The following is a 14,436-nucleotide window of genomic DNA, read 5'->3' as shown; positions in this document are numbered from 1 at the left end:
TGTGAAAGAGCCCTTATTCACACGAGCGTATATTGGCCCCATTTTCACGGCCGGCCGATATACGCTACTATCTGAAGCATTGGCTTCCAATGCCTCAGTTCAGATGGCCGTTTTTGCGGTGCATAAAAACAGCCGGCTGCTAAAGATAGCACATACTGCGCGCATTCCGGTTGGCTGTTTTTACGCCGGCCTAAAAAGATAGTTCTGGAACTATCTTTCGGCCATAATATGGCAGCCGGTCCATTAGGCTCCTATGAAAGCTGCTGAAAAAGGGATGGGGTGGGAGATTAGCACACTAGCTCCCGCCCCCTCCGTTTGCAGACAGCCGGCAAGGGGCAGAGAGGGGGAGGGAGTTTAGCAGAGCTAAACTCTCTCCCTTCGCCCAACGGTATTCCTGGTGCGGCGTATACACACTTGGCCATCTGAACGGGCGCATAAACGGGAGATGCAGCCATGGCTTGGTCACGGCTGCCTCTCATTCATGTGATTTTCGTTTGCGCTGTGGCCGTGACATGGACGGCTGAAAATCACAGCATCTGTGTGAAAGAGCCCTCAGGGCGGATTGACACAACCATTTGCGCAAATACGCTCGAGGCAGCACAGCGTATTTGCGCATGAATGAGGTGTGGAGAGGGCTATAATCAGGGTCTGATTCCCCGCCTCCAGGAAGTGCCGGCTGTGATTGGTTAATTGAGCGCTGGCTCTGATTGTCTGAGCCACAGCGCTCGAGAACCAATCACAGCCAGAACTTCCTGGAGGCGGGGAATTGAATCCCTGACCAGGAAGCGCTGAGAGAATACTACCATCAAGTGCTGTGGACCTGCAGAGAAGACGCGGCAGAGTGAACAGTGGCTGTGATGTATTTGTTTTGGGTTTTTTAAAATTTTTGTATGCAGCTAGGGCTTATTTTTGGGGTATGGCTTATATTTTAAGCCCACCCCTCCACCCTGAAAATCCCAGCAAAAGAGCGCGATTTTGTAGCGACACACAAAAACAATATCGCCGCGATACCGCACAGACCACTGATGCGATTTTCTCGGAGCGATATAGCGTCGCCATGTGAAAGAGGCCTGATTTTTAGGGCAAGTTCACTCTCGTGTGTGATAGACCCTTTCCGTGGAATTGAATAGTATCAAAGTCTTATAAGGGCCAGCGTTTTTTTTCTGCATTTTGCGCAGTCACACCCTTACCCTCGTGCATTTGTGCACCTGCCATAGACTTCAATATTTGCTGCACAGAAAGATAGAGCAGGTCTTACTTTTTTGCGAGCGCACAAAACACGCGTAAAAGAATAAACCCATTGAAAGTAATGGGCTCTATTCTCAGTGTTTAGCGCACACAGATTTTGCGTGCGCAAACCCACTCGAGTAAAGGAGCCCTCGGGGCTTTACCATGTTTGTGTAGATATAAATCTGTGCACGCAACATGGGTTCTCATGCGTGCATTTTGTGTGCACAGAAAAAAGTAGGACCCATTTTATCTTCCTGCGTATTGTGCAGCAAAATCCCCAAAGAAGTCTATGAGAGGTGCGCAAATACGTAAGGGGAAGGGTGTGACACTGCGCAAAACACAGTGAAAAGAACACATCTGGACCTTATTAGGCTAATTAGCATTTTAATCCACGGAAAGGGTGTACTGTGTGCGTGTGTACTGGCGCTGTGTGCGTAAAATGTACAGTCATATGCGCAGACAACCTTAAAAACATCATTCATGCGCAAACCCGTTGTGCTGCGGCAAGCGTTTTTGCGCATACGGTCTTGTGAATAAGCCCTTAATGTACGGTTCACATAAACGTGTGAACTGGGTTCACATCAGCATTTTGTTTTTTGTTCCATCCTAAAGGCACCTTGGCACTGTACAACCGTCAGGTGCATAAACGCCCAACAGTCGTACCAGCGACTACCGCTCCAGCCCACCTCCATTCACTGTAAACAGGTAGTCACTCATTGATTCTGCAGCTCCTGAGCGAAAAGCCGCTCTGCGGTTGTTCCTTTTCAGTGAGCTGAACAGAAGACTAACGATATCTCTCTCACTCTCCCCCTGGATGCTGCTCGGGCGAGTACACAGTTACTCGATAAGACTGCTACTCGATCGAGCAGCAACCTTAAACGAGCGTGATCGCTCATCTCTAGAAAGGACACAAACAGAAACTATTCTGTTTGTATTCTGCTTCTCGTGCACAATTGTAAAATAAAGCTACATTTCAAACAAAGAATATCTGTTAAAAAATTATCATAATGGATGTCTAATTGATGCAAAACAAACTATCCAATTTTTTTACAGATCCGTTTTCTTAAATTAGATATGTTTTTTGTTTTAAAAAAGAAATATATGGATCTACTTTTTGCAATAAAAACCGTTGTGAGTGATCTACTTCCGTCAGAAAAGCTTTGGAACAAGACCTAATTGTTCCATGTTGCATTCTTGTGTGCACCGTACAGACATTTGGGTATACCTGGTTAATGAGGCTTTGGTACCTCTTAAGTATCACCTAAATTAAGGGATTACTTCAACATTTCTGGTGGAGAATGTGGGCAGTTGGAATGTTCCAAGGTCCGTCAAGGTCTCTGGACCGTGGACACCAGGCAATTACAAATCCACACCGTAAGGGAAGACCATTGTTTCTCATGTGTGTTTGTTTGTCTGCTGTCTTTGGAAGGTACGGTTTTCAGTTTTTATGTCGCTTGTCATATAACCAACCAGTTTATATTGTGTGCATGAGTTAGCTGTGTGCACAGTGTGTTTACAGTGTGAGATTGTGATACAAAGACAGACCTGAGCTGAAATATAGTGGCTGATCTCAGTAACCCTGTGTGCCCTCACAGAAACACTAGAATAGGGAGAAATCTCTTTTGTCTGGTGAATCTGGGTGATAACACATAGAGCCTATGCTTGAGGTAGACTAATCAGACTTGTTTGTAATGGTAAAGAAGACATGTGAATAATCTGAACAAATAAATGTAGATGTACATTGTGTCGAAGTTTCGGTTTCATACTGGTAATTTTGTGTTTATTCAGTCTAATGGCTACCTGATTGCCAGATTGCTATAATCGGAATCTGGGATTCCAGACCAATGGATTAAAATACTTCAGGGAAGTGTCCATTATGCAGTCATTCGGCATTGCAGCAGGGATTCTGAATTAGCGCAATACCGGTTTAACAAATTAAATGATTTTATTAAGTAATTAATCATTGGGGGAATGAAATTTGCATCTGCAGCTTGTCTGCAGAGAGTAAATAAGTGTCCGAAGGAGAAAGAAGATGACCCAGTGGAGGTGAAGCTCAGTTATTCTTGGAAAAGTGCACTCCAGTAGTGCCAAAAGATGTGTCTGCCAAAGCCTGGATGTTTGGATATGGATAGATAGAGAATATTTTTCAAGTGACTGTAAAGGCAGAATGAAAGGCTTCATATAGAAGTCCCTGCTTGGAAAAATGTGAGATTATGGTCAGAGCATGTAGAAATGAGGAGAAAAACATTGAAATCCATTACTTGCCTAGAAAGAGTCAATTATTTTTTCAATGTCTTCAAGAGATAAGGTATATTTCAGTGGGAGGGGTGCGTTCCAGCCAGAGAGCAGAGTGTGGTTCAGAGAAACTGTACACTGAGAACCTGTGAGATTGCTGCACAACAGATAGGATATCATTTTTGTTCAATCTGATCTTGTTATTTGATCACTACTAATGCAGATTTGTTATTTTTGTGAATTTGTGTGTGTGAAGGGCCCATATATGTGTCGTTTGTTATCTGTCTGTATAAGTTATATGGTTCATGTATACCATTGGATGGCTGGGCATGGACTGGGAGAGACACGCCCAAACAGTTAGCCAGACCACAAGGGGTGGAGCTAAGTAATGTAAGGTGAGGATGGAAAAACAGGTAGGATTTCTCTGACATGAAGCCTATTTACATTTGAGTGGAATATATATATGTAGACACTGACCCCTTTCTTGTAGTAGTGCCAGTACCTTTCTGCTGCTAGGCTCACTAAATACAAGGGTGCTCTCCTAATCCTATCTAATCTCACCATTAGGAAATGTTTTGTGTTCAACCCACCTATATGGGTTAAAAAAAACTGTGTGGGAAGGAAAGGGGAAGAAGCAAGGAGTAAGCAGAAAGATAGTTACGACTACACCTGCCTTTAGCTTATGAAATCAGAAAATGAATAAATGTTAAAGAGAATTCAATTATGTTTAAGTTTTTTGTAGATAGCTTCAGATATTGCAAAGATGGGTCATGCAAGACTGGATGTGCACTCGCCTTGCAACTTGAAGTACTACTATGACAACCACTCCTACCTAGGATGTCAGCCCAGGAGGTAGAGCTGAAGGCACTCACTGAGGCATGTAAGATGGCTGGAGGTAAGACTGTAAGCTACACACAAGGTCCAAGTACTCTTTGAGCATTTCCAGCAATTATGGGCCAATTGGCATAGTAGAAGCTTTGTGGGGTCCACGGGCAAACCAAACAGAAATGCAGAAGCTGTATTAAACTTGCTGTCGGCACTAATTCTACCCAAACAGGTAGCCATCTTCAAAGTCCAAGCTCATACGAAGGAAACAAGTTCTGAGGCCATAGAGAACTGGAGAGCAGACGCAGCAGCCAAAACAGGGGCTTGACTTCCCTTCAATGAGGTTACTGTCATTAACCTGGTTACAACCGAACCGGGCACGAATATCTCTTTGTTGTCTATATTGCAGGAACAGGGTTCAAAGAGAGAAAAAGAGGAGTGGCACAAAAAAGGTGCAAAGACTGATGAGAGTGAAGTCTGGAGGAAAGGTAAACACCTGTGTCTCCCCTGAACACTCTAATCTATGATGTCACATTTGAGCCACGGACCAAATCACCAATCAAAAGAAGTAATGTGTAGCATAGTATCTTCATTTTTTAGGTTGTAAACATAGCTACAGAAAAGAATATGGCTAAGTAGCTATTGTCTGAGGTAGTATGTCAATATGAAGTTCTCTGAGGTAATAGAGGGTAATAGGGACCACATTTTGTTAATAGATTTCTTGATGATTGTGCAAGTGTCTCACACTTCATATCAAACACAAAGTAGAGGTAAGGATAGACTCAATGGAGCCTCAACATTTAAGATTAGCAAGGCCAAAGAGGATAAACAGAAACCATGAAAAAATGTCTACTTATTAAATATACTCCATCAGAACCACATCTAATGAAAAGATGTCATTTAATCCTTTGAGATTTTTATTTGGCCGGGCCCCTGGTAAAGAGTTGTGCTCCACACAGGAGGCACAAACTGTGCACAGAAGAATGGTAAGAAGCACCTGCATTTGATGGTGATTTAAAGTCAAACTCTATAAAACTAAGTCAGGGGCATTGCTAGATGATTTTCATGGAATTATAACTTAGTTCACATATTGATAACAGCACGACTCTGCTTCACCGTTATTAAATTATTTATCAGATCATTCTGGAGATGCTCACGCAGGGCCTCCCACGGTACATCGGGGTTGGGAGAGGGATCTGGCTTTGGAGTTGCAGGACTCTCATTGGGAGAGGGCTTTCATGTTTGTGTACAAATTACCCTTGGCTTGTGTGGCACAAGAGAAAAACTTTAAGCTTCTTTCCAGGTGGTACAGATGTCCTGACCTGATAGATCGCGGGGATGAAGGTATCCTCTGCCATAGCTGTCACAGCTATGGCAGAAGTTTGCAATATACTCCCTATGTGTTCAGTGGGGATGCGCTGCTGCCGCCGGCCCCATTGACAACACTGAACAATATCGCAGAGTTTTCTCTGCACTGCGAAGAGCGAGGTTCTTTCAAGAAAAAATATCGCTAGTGGGTAGGCACCCTTATGGGTATTTGCTACAGATGTGCCTGAAGGACTGTTAAAGGATTTTATTGTTTTGATTGAGATGACACCAGCTTATTTGTAAAAACTTTCAAGTCTGCATTGCAGTCTTGTGCAACCCGCCATAGGTTGGCTTCTTCTTTTGTCTGTATGTATAAATATGTTAAATAATTTTATGTTTATTATTTTTTCATTAAGATTTTATCAGATGTATACTGAAAATATTTACAGCTTATGTTTCTTTTCATAGCAGTAGACCTATCAATTATGCCAGTCTGATACTTACAAGCACTTCTCCTCTTTGCAAGATGACTCATCTCTGACAAAGAGACACAGCCAAAATGTACTCCAGCCTAAGACAGACCTGAAGTGTGTCTGATATGGCAGTCTTATGGAGCAAAGTAGTCTTTTCCAATGGACAACTATAAGACCTTTATCTTCACTCACTGGAGGATGCGGATCATTAGGCCTCCCCTTACTTGTCAAAAGGTATGCAGCTGGAAGAATGATTGCACAAGGACTGAGACATTTATAAGAACTATAAGACGACAAAACAGTGCTTTTATGCTATATTTATTTCTGAATTCTATCCAATGCTTATGCGGATGTGGGATGAATTAGTAGAAGCCACTGATTCTACCTGACCAGATATTTGTAGCATTGGGATTAGTCAATGAAACTAATGTGGTAAAAGTCCAGTTTATTGTGGTAACCAATCAACATACCATAGTAATGCATTACCTTACAGCTGCTTAGGATGGGATGTGCTAAATTATAGGACCAACTTGCTATTATGCGAATCCTGAAGGTAATATTCAAGTTAAAGGTAGTGTGTAGATAGTGGCTGAAATGAGAGATAAATGATCTAAAGAACATAAGCAAAAGAAGAATACATGGTGGAGTGATACATTTGCAGTATTCAATCCCAGTAATTGGTTCAAATCAATCGGAGGATGTATTATGGGTATAGTTCAAGCTTTATGCCAAATATTATTACTATGCTTAGCTTGTTTATGTTGCATTTAAAACCTTAATGGTTTGTATACCTTATTTGCTTACAATGTGTCAAACAAATCAATGAGTTACCAAAGTTGTGCGCCCAAGGCATGCCCCTGTGAAGTTTCTCACCCCATCACAACTAATCTGTGTCATCCAGTGCTCACGGTTCCTCTAACCCAGAGGAGTTCTCAAATTGGGAAATGGAGTGAAGACAAGTTCTGCCTGCAGACAAGCTCCAGGAAGGTGAAGAACTGAAGTCCCCCTTCTGGTACTAGCCCATGGGATATACCTGGTTTGAGAATAAAAGTGTAATCAAAAGGGGGGAAGATGTGAAAGAATTAAGGTGATATGTTACACTTGTTGTTCAAAAGGTTAATCTGTATTCTAAAGCTTGTGAAAACAGTGTGTCCTTGATGCTTGGGAGGGAGGAAGGTTGAACGTTTCTTGTAGAACATATTTAGTCATAACCACATTTTTGTACTTATCAAAGTACCATCATATTACATATTCTCAAACTTTTTATAATAATTTAGTATTTTAAGACTGCAAAAAGGGATAACGTAGTTAATGATTAGTCTATTATAGACTTCTTTGTTCTACTTTTTTGCAATAAAAAAACAAACCATTGTGAGTGGGCTACTTACTTCAGAAGAGTTTTGGAACAAGACCTAATTGCTCCATGTTGTGCTCTTCTTCAGTGTACCATATAGATAATTAGGCATACCAGGTTGATGTGTCTTTAAAACCCCTTGCGTATACCCTAAATTAAGGGATTACTTCAATAGGGTTTTACAGACAATTACTATTTATGACCTATCCTCAGGATAGGTCAAAAGTATTTGATTGGTGGGGGTGTGCCGCCTGGGATCCCCGCCATTCAGCTGATCTTCTGACCTACTGTCAGTGCAGCGGAGCTGGTCGCATGCATTGGGGTCAGTGCTGGAAGTATAATAGAAAGGCATCAACAGTGGGGTGGATGGTTAGCTGATTGGCGAAGTGCCGAGGATAGTTCATCAATAGTAAATGCCCCTGAAAACACTTTTAACATATTAGACTGAGCATACACCATAATCTAGTATTTGCATCAAACTCGTCTCTATACACTTTATATTGATGGCTGATGAGGTGAACCTGTCACTTAGATAATCCATCATTGTCAGATCATTTGGGTCCAACTGCCAGAACAGTGATGGCCCTAACTGGGACTCCCCACCAATCAGGACTCACTTGGTTTTTCACATGGCAGCATTAACCCCTTCAAGTACACAGTCTATTTAAAACAGCTTTTTGATGGCTGCAATTCTTCTGAACAAGGCTGTAGTGTCCATAAGCTGTCCTTAGTAATGTGACAAAGAAGTGAAATAATTATGTGTTCTTTACTAAAATGACCAAAATGGTGCCAAATGTAAATACCTGGTTCCCCAAATTAAAAGCGATCATTTTTCTCCTTCCTATAAAATGAAAAATCATAAAATAAAAATTACAAAAGCTCTTCACCTCCAATGCAAATATGAAAAATATGGAAGGTGCTTCATGTACAGGATTGCCAATTATACGGAAATCATGTGACTTTGCAGGTTTAGTGAGATTAAGGCCTCATGTCCACGGGCAAATTCGGATTTTAAATCTGCAGTGTTTTTCCTGCACGCGGATCCGCGCCCCATAGGGATGCATTAGACACCCGCAGGTAGTTAAATACCTGCGGATGTCATTTTTCCCTGCAGGCGCAGGTCCCGCGTGCTGGAAAAAATCAGGAAATGCTCTATTTAGGTGCGGGTCTCCCGAGGGGACAGCTCCCGCAGGCTTCTATTGAAGCCTATGGAAGCTGTCCGGATCCGCAGGAGACCAGCGCCTGAATTAAATTCACCTGCTCCGGGCGATGCAGGTCTTCCTTCCTTCGTGGCCGGAAACTTCTTTCTTCGGCCTGGCGGATGTGCCGGGCGCATGCGCGCGGCACGCAGCCGACGTGCCGAGCACATCCGCCAGGCCGAAGAAAGATGATTTGGCCGCGAAGGAAGGAAGGAAGACACGCACGGACCGCAGCAGGTGAATTTATTCTTATTTTCAGCCCTCATGTCCGCGGGGCAGGAGGGACCCGCTACGGATTCTCCATGGAGAATCCGTAGCGGGCCTGATTTTCCCCATGGACAAGAGGCCTAAGGTTCTTTCAGCTGTGCAGATAGTGTAAGTTCAGTTGGACCACCAGATGAGTTGGCATTTCTAAAGGCACAGGACTTGTGTAAATATAAAGATTTATTTTTACTTTGTCAATGAATACAGCTCAGAGCCTGATTTATAAGCATTTTATTATCACTTACCTGACGAAGGATCAAGTCCCAATCCAAAATGGCAATGTATATTCTGAGCTTTGCTTGACAAAAAGAAAAAAATTCTTTACACTTTCCTGAGTCCTGTGCTTTCAGATGTGCTAATTCATCTGGTGATTCAAATGAACTTACAGCACCTTCCAGTGTGGACACATATTTATCATGCATTGCAGATAAATGCATGTAGCAACACTTCAACGCCACCAGCGCTCAACACGAAGCATTCACTACACACATCAGATCATCTTCCCCAAATTTCTTCAAACGTAATCAAATAGCTTCTTTTATGATACACCCTCCATTCCAAGGTTACAACCTCTCTTATCTTTGTGACTTCTGTCAGGGGTGAAAGCTGCATCCAACGCTGCAATGCTCTTTGAATTTCCAAAACAGTAAACCTATCAATAATATCGACAATATAGATTTTATTACTTATCCCTAGTACCCCATTCCAAAATTCACACAATTTTACACAATCGCAGACCATAAGCTTTCTATCTGCAGTATCCATGTAACATTTCTGACAGTCTGAGGTTAATCTAATACCCATGTTAAACAACTTCAATGTATTACGATAAGACAATAAATAGATAGACAATACATCATTCACATATGATGAGATACATTTCTCAATTTCTGCATTCTGCAATCCAACTATATCAGGTTATTGCCTTATCAAACCAGCTAAGGGCTCGATTGCCAAGGAAAAGAGAAGAGGGAACGGTGACACCACTGCCTTGTTCCTCTCTCTAACATCATCAGTCCCAAAATATGACCATTTACCCTCACTCATGCCCCTGGAATTGAATAGAGCTGTTAAACCCATGCCCAAATTATCTCACCAAAACGCCTCCTAGAACGAATTGCCGACAAGTAATTCCACTCGACACTGTCAAAAGCTTTAGCAATGTAAAACAGCCTTGTTCTCACAAACCCGATGATTCACCTGAAGATTCAGGTATGACCTCCATAATTAATAGCAGTTGATTTGTTTGGCATAAAGCAGGACTTTCATGTATTAAATTAGCCATTACTAAATGTAATCTATTTGCAAGTACCTTCGTCAAGATTTTAACATCATTGGTCAACAGAGATATTGGACAATAGGAATCAGGAAGAGACAAAATCTTTCGCAGTTTAGGCATTAAGACAAACATAACATCTCTCATTGATGGTGGAAGTATGACTTCATGCAATGATTCATTTAACACCATCAATAAAATTGGCAGATGTATATCCTGGTAGTGCTTAAAAAATTAATTTGAAAGGCCATCCAACCCAGGCGACTTTTCATTAGGAAGTGTTGCTACTGCATTTCTTAACTCATTCAGTGTCAAAGAACTCTCGGATCATCAGACAAAATTGTCAATTGCACCCGAGCCAAAGGAAAATAGATCAAAAATATCTATGGTCCCGCGACCTACTCAAAAGATACTGCTATAAAGACTATAACAAATGTGGAAGCCCCTTTGCACATCTCCTTCATACTAGTAGGGGCCACGGCTTTATACCCTCCATAAACGAGAAATTGGGGCCTAAAATGTATTACCCAATTAAAATAGCGGACACCTTTCGAGTCTATTGGGAGCTATATCAAATTAAAGGCCAATTTGATGATATAGCACCAGAAGCCCTGCGCGCACGTTTCCAATCTTACAGGCAAAAAATTGCCCTCCCCCCGATTCCTGAATAATATGTGGTCTCTTGGAAAGAGAAATATCTAAAGAAGAGGTAGAGGAAGTCATTAAAGGATCCCCAGCGGGTAAATCCCGCGGCTCTGATGGATTCTTTAAACAATTTCGTGAGCTGCTCTCTCCCTTCCTGACATCAATGTTTAATTGAATGTCCATAGCTTTTCCATTACCACATCAGTCGTTAATGGCCCATATCACAATGATCCCCAAGCCAATAAAGGATATACTGATATGTGGAAATTATCGCCCCATCTCATTGATTAATATTGATGTCAAATAGTTTTCCAAAATTCTGACAAAGAGGTTGGGTCATCTTCTACCCTCGATCTTCCACAATGATGAAGTGGGTTTCCTTACAGGCAGGGATGCCAAGGATAACACCAAAAAACCTGCTGTTATCGAGAGCCTCAAACATAAAGCAACTGCTATGTTTGCTCTCTGTTGATGCTGAAAAGGCATTTTATCAGGTGCACTGGGATTTCCTACACTCTGTCATCTAGAGCAAGTTGGCTTAGACCCAAGGTTCCTGGGTAAAGTTATGGCCCTATATTCTGACCCCACAGCACAGGTAAAGACCAACGGCCTTTTATTTGAACCATTTTCCTTTTAAAAAACAGAACTCTACAGGTCTGCCTACCTTCTCTGATGTTATACACAATCGTTATGGAACATTTGGCCATAGCTTTTCAGAATAACCCAAACAGTCATCCCTCAAAACATTATTTTGGATACAATCCTTCCATCTTTTCTGGTATCCCCACCAGTCACAAATTATTTCTCCTTAGTCTGTTTTCCAGATCATCTATTTTAGATTGCAAAGTACGGACAGACTGCTCGCATTTACTAGTTGTATCATGCATAGGAAGAATTTTGTCTTCCATTTCATTAATACATGTCTCTGTTTTAGACAGTCTCTCAGTAACTTTCTGCAAATCATGTCTCATAAATCCAATATCCTCTTTCTGGCTACCAACCTGAGCAGACAGGGAAGCCAAAACAGTATTGCTTTTAGTCACAGGTAGAAATACATAATCTAGGGTAGGTTCACTTTGTGTAGCATTTTGCATATCGCACTGGGTTGTGCTAAAATGGCCTGCATAAGAGTATTTGCAGAGGCAGATGAAGCATATAAAGCAGGGCCATGTTTATCCTCAATAACAGAGTGAGATAACATGTTAAAAGGCCCATCAGAGGAGGCAAATGTAATGTTTTATCAATATTTCTCACCAGGGTTGCAGGACGAGATGAATGAGCAAATTTCGCCAACATCTTTGCAGCATTGTGGCATCTCTCAGTAAAACAATCATAAATTGTCAAGATGTTGCGTGCATTCCGCACAATCACCACACTCAATACCCGCTTTTGCCTCCAATGTTGCGTGAGCAGCCTAACGGTACAAATTATTTCCAGTAGCATTCTCAGATACTGCACCTGAGCACCACAATGAAGCACACATACACCACTGTTTTCTTTCCTCCTCGTCTTTGCAACTCGGTTAAAGGACAGACAGGCCTCACAACAGACCAGCCTTAGCTATCACTGCTTTTCTGCTTCTCCGCTCTTCTGCTCCCCCACAGCAGGAACTGTGGTGCAACACAACCAAAGGCCCAGGGACCAACAAGGGTGCCAGCACAGTAGCATAATACGTGGGAGACCCAGATTTTTCTGCCTTATACATAATGCTATCTTATATGATACAATTAGCTGAGATTAGTTGTGACACTGCAACCAAGGCTTTATAAGTCTATAAACTTTCTCTGTCAATTCCATGAGGCCCCACATACCCCTGAAGATGCCATTATATTCTGCAAAACATGTCAGAGTGAGTTTGTGTACTATATATTGTAAAATAGTGGTCTGTTTACCTTATGATAAACCCATGAAAAACTGTAGCTGTGAATGAGAAGCGGAATAATTAAACACATCATCTGAGCTCCGTATTAAGAGAAAGAGCCATATAATAAAGTAAGATCTACATATAATCTATTACATTTATTACACTCAGAGCTACATATAGAATAAGCAAATATTGTATTTCACTTATTATTGCATTACACATTTTTTATAGAGGGATAAATAAAGGTTATGCTATATTTACAAAATGACGTTTATTAGAAAATAGAATAATAGTTGCCTAATCGCAATTCTAGGTAAATAAATAGATGAGATTTGTTTCATAGTGGAATTGTTGCAGAATTTTGGCTGCACAATTCACGCTGAAATCCCACAACAAAGTACAGTACAAAGTAATAAATACAGTTTTAACAAATTACATTCACTCACAGATTTATAGTCATACTGCAAATTTCTAAATCTGCAGTATGCTCTGTCTTGACCGAATATCGTCAAACATCGACCGAACAGCGCACGAAAACATACTCACATGTGAACAAACCCATTGAAATCAATGGGTTCTATTCACTGCGTATATTACGCACGTAAAAATACGCTAATATGAATGAGCCCTTAGACTGTATTCACACGGACAAACTGAAACCAATATATCGCTGGTAAATGTGATTCTCCATGTGAGAAGAATGTGTTTGCAAGAAAGACACATCCCATCGAAGAACATGCAATCGCGTGTTATTTCAATAGGAGAAATTAAAAATCACAGCAAACGTCTATGTAAATAAACACATTACAAATAATGGGCATGTGAATACAGCCTGAGTGTATGCTCACACGGGCAGAATATCAGCTGCGCAAAATTCCATGGCAAATTCTGCAACATTTCCGCACGAAGACCCATGTCAAAGTCTACACCATAGGTGCGGATTTTGACCAGGAATCAGCTGTGGAAGCCTTGCTGATTTTAGTATTTACAGCGTTCCCCCTCACCTCGAAATACACGGCGCTGGCAGCACACTCGGTCGTGTGAGCGCAGCCTTGTGTGTGAGTAGTATTCAATGATCTGTTCAATATATTTATCAACGACCTGATAGAGGGGCTGCACAGTAAAATATCAATATTTGCAGACGATACAAAATTATACAAGATATATGCAATGGATTGATGCAATGGAGGACAAGGTGCGGCTACAAACGGACCTAGATAAGATGGGGGCTTGGGCAGAAAAATGGCAAATAAAGTTCAATGTTGATAAATGTAAGGTTATGTACATGGGCAGCAAAAACGGATGTTACCAATATACACTAAATGGGGTACTGCTAGGGAGAAGTGATATGGAAAAAGACCTGGGGGTACTAGTAGATTGTAGATTAAACTGGAGTAACCAATGCCAGTCAGCTGCTGCAAAAGCCAATAGAGTCTTGGGGTGCATTAAAAGAGGTATAGGGGTGAGGGATGAGAACATTATCCTCCCACTATATAAGGCACTTGTCAGGCCCCACATGGAGTACTGTGTAGAGTTCTGGACATCGGTGCTCAGGAAAGATGTTGCAGTGCTTGAGGGGGTTCAAAGAAGGGCAACTAAATTAATACATGAAATGGAAGGACTGGAATACCCAGAGAGGCTATCAAAATTGGGATTATTTACCCTGGAAAAAAGACGGCTAAGGGGGCGACCAAATAACTATGTATAAATACATTAGGGGACAATACAAGGATCTCTCCCATGATCTGTTTATACCCAGGACT

At 41.6% G+C, this 14,436-nt stretch overlaps 1 long non-coding RNA gene across 3 annotated transcripts; it reads right to left on the bottom strand.

Annotated features, from left to right (window-relative positions):
• Positions 1-6,050: 6,050 nt before the first annotated feature.
• On the bottom strand, positions 6,051-13,707 carry LOC136612205 (uncharacterized). 3 transcript variants are annotated; one of them, XR_010790369.1, is made up of 5 exons: positions 13,678-13,707; positions 12,702-12,729; positions 8,229-8,266; positions 6,945-7,104; positions 6,051-6,313 (listed from the first exon to the last, which is right to left on the bottom strand). It is a non-coding gene; the product is annotated as an uncharacterized lncRNA (long non-coding RNA). The 3 variants fall into 3 exon arrangements; XR_010790370.1 differs by lacking the exon at positions 6,051-6,313 and adding an exon at positions 6,450-6,660; XR_010790368.1 differs by lacking the exon at positions 6,051-6,313 and having other exon boundaries at positions 6,679-7,104.
• Positions 13,708-14,436: the final 729 nt, after the last annotated feature.

Source organism: Eleutherodactylus coqui, chromosome 2 (genome assembly GCF_035609145.1).
Source record: "Eleutherodactylus coqui strain aEleCoq1 chromosome 2, aEleCoq1.hap1, whole genome shotgun sequence".
In the NCBI taxonomy this organism is placed as follows: domain Eukaryota; kingdom Metazoa; phylum Chordata; class Amphibia; order Anura; family Eleutherodactylidae; genus Eleutherodactylus; species Eleutherodactylus coqui.
Note: the sequence above shows the minus strand (reverse complement) of the source record. Positions and strands in the feature narration are given on the sequence as shown.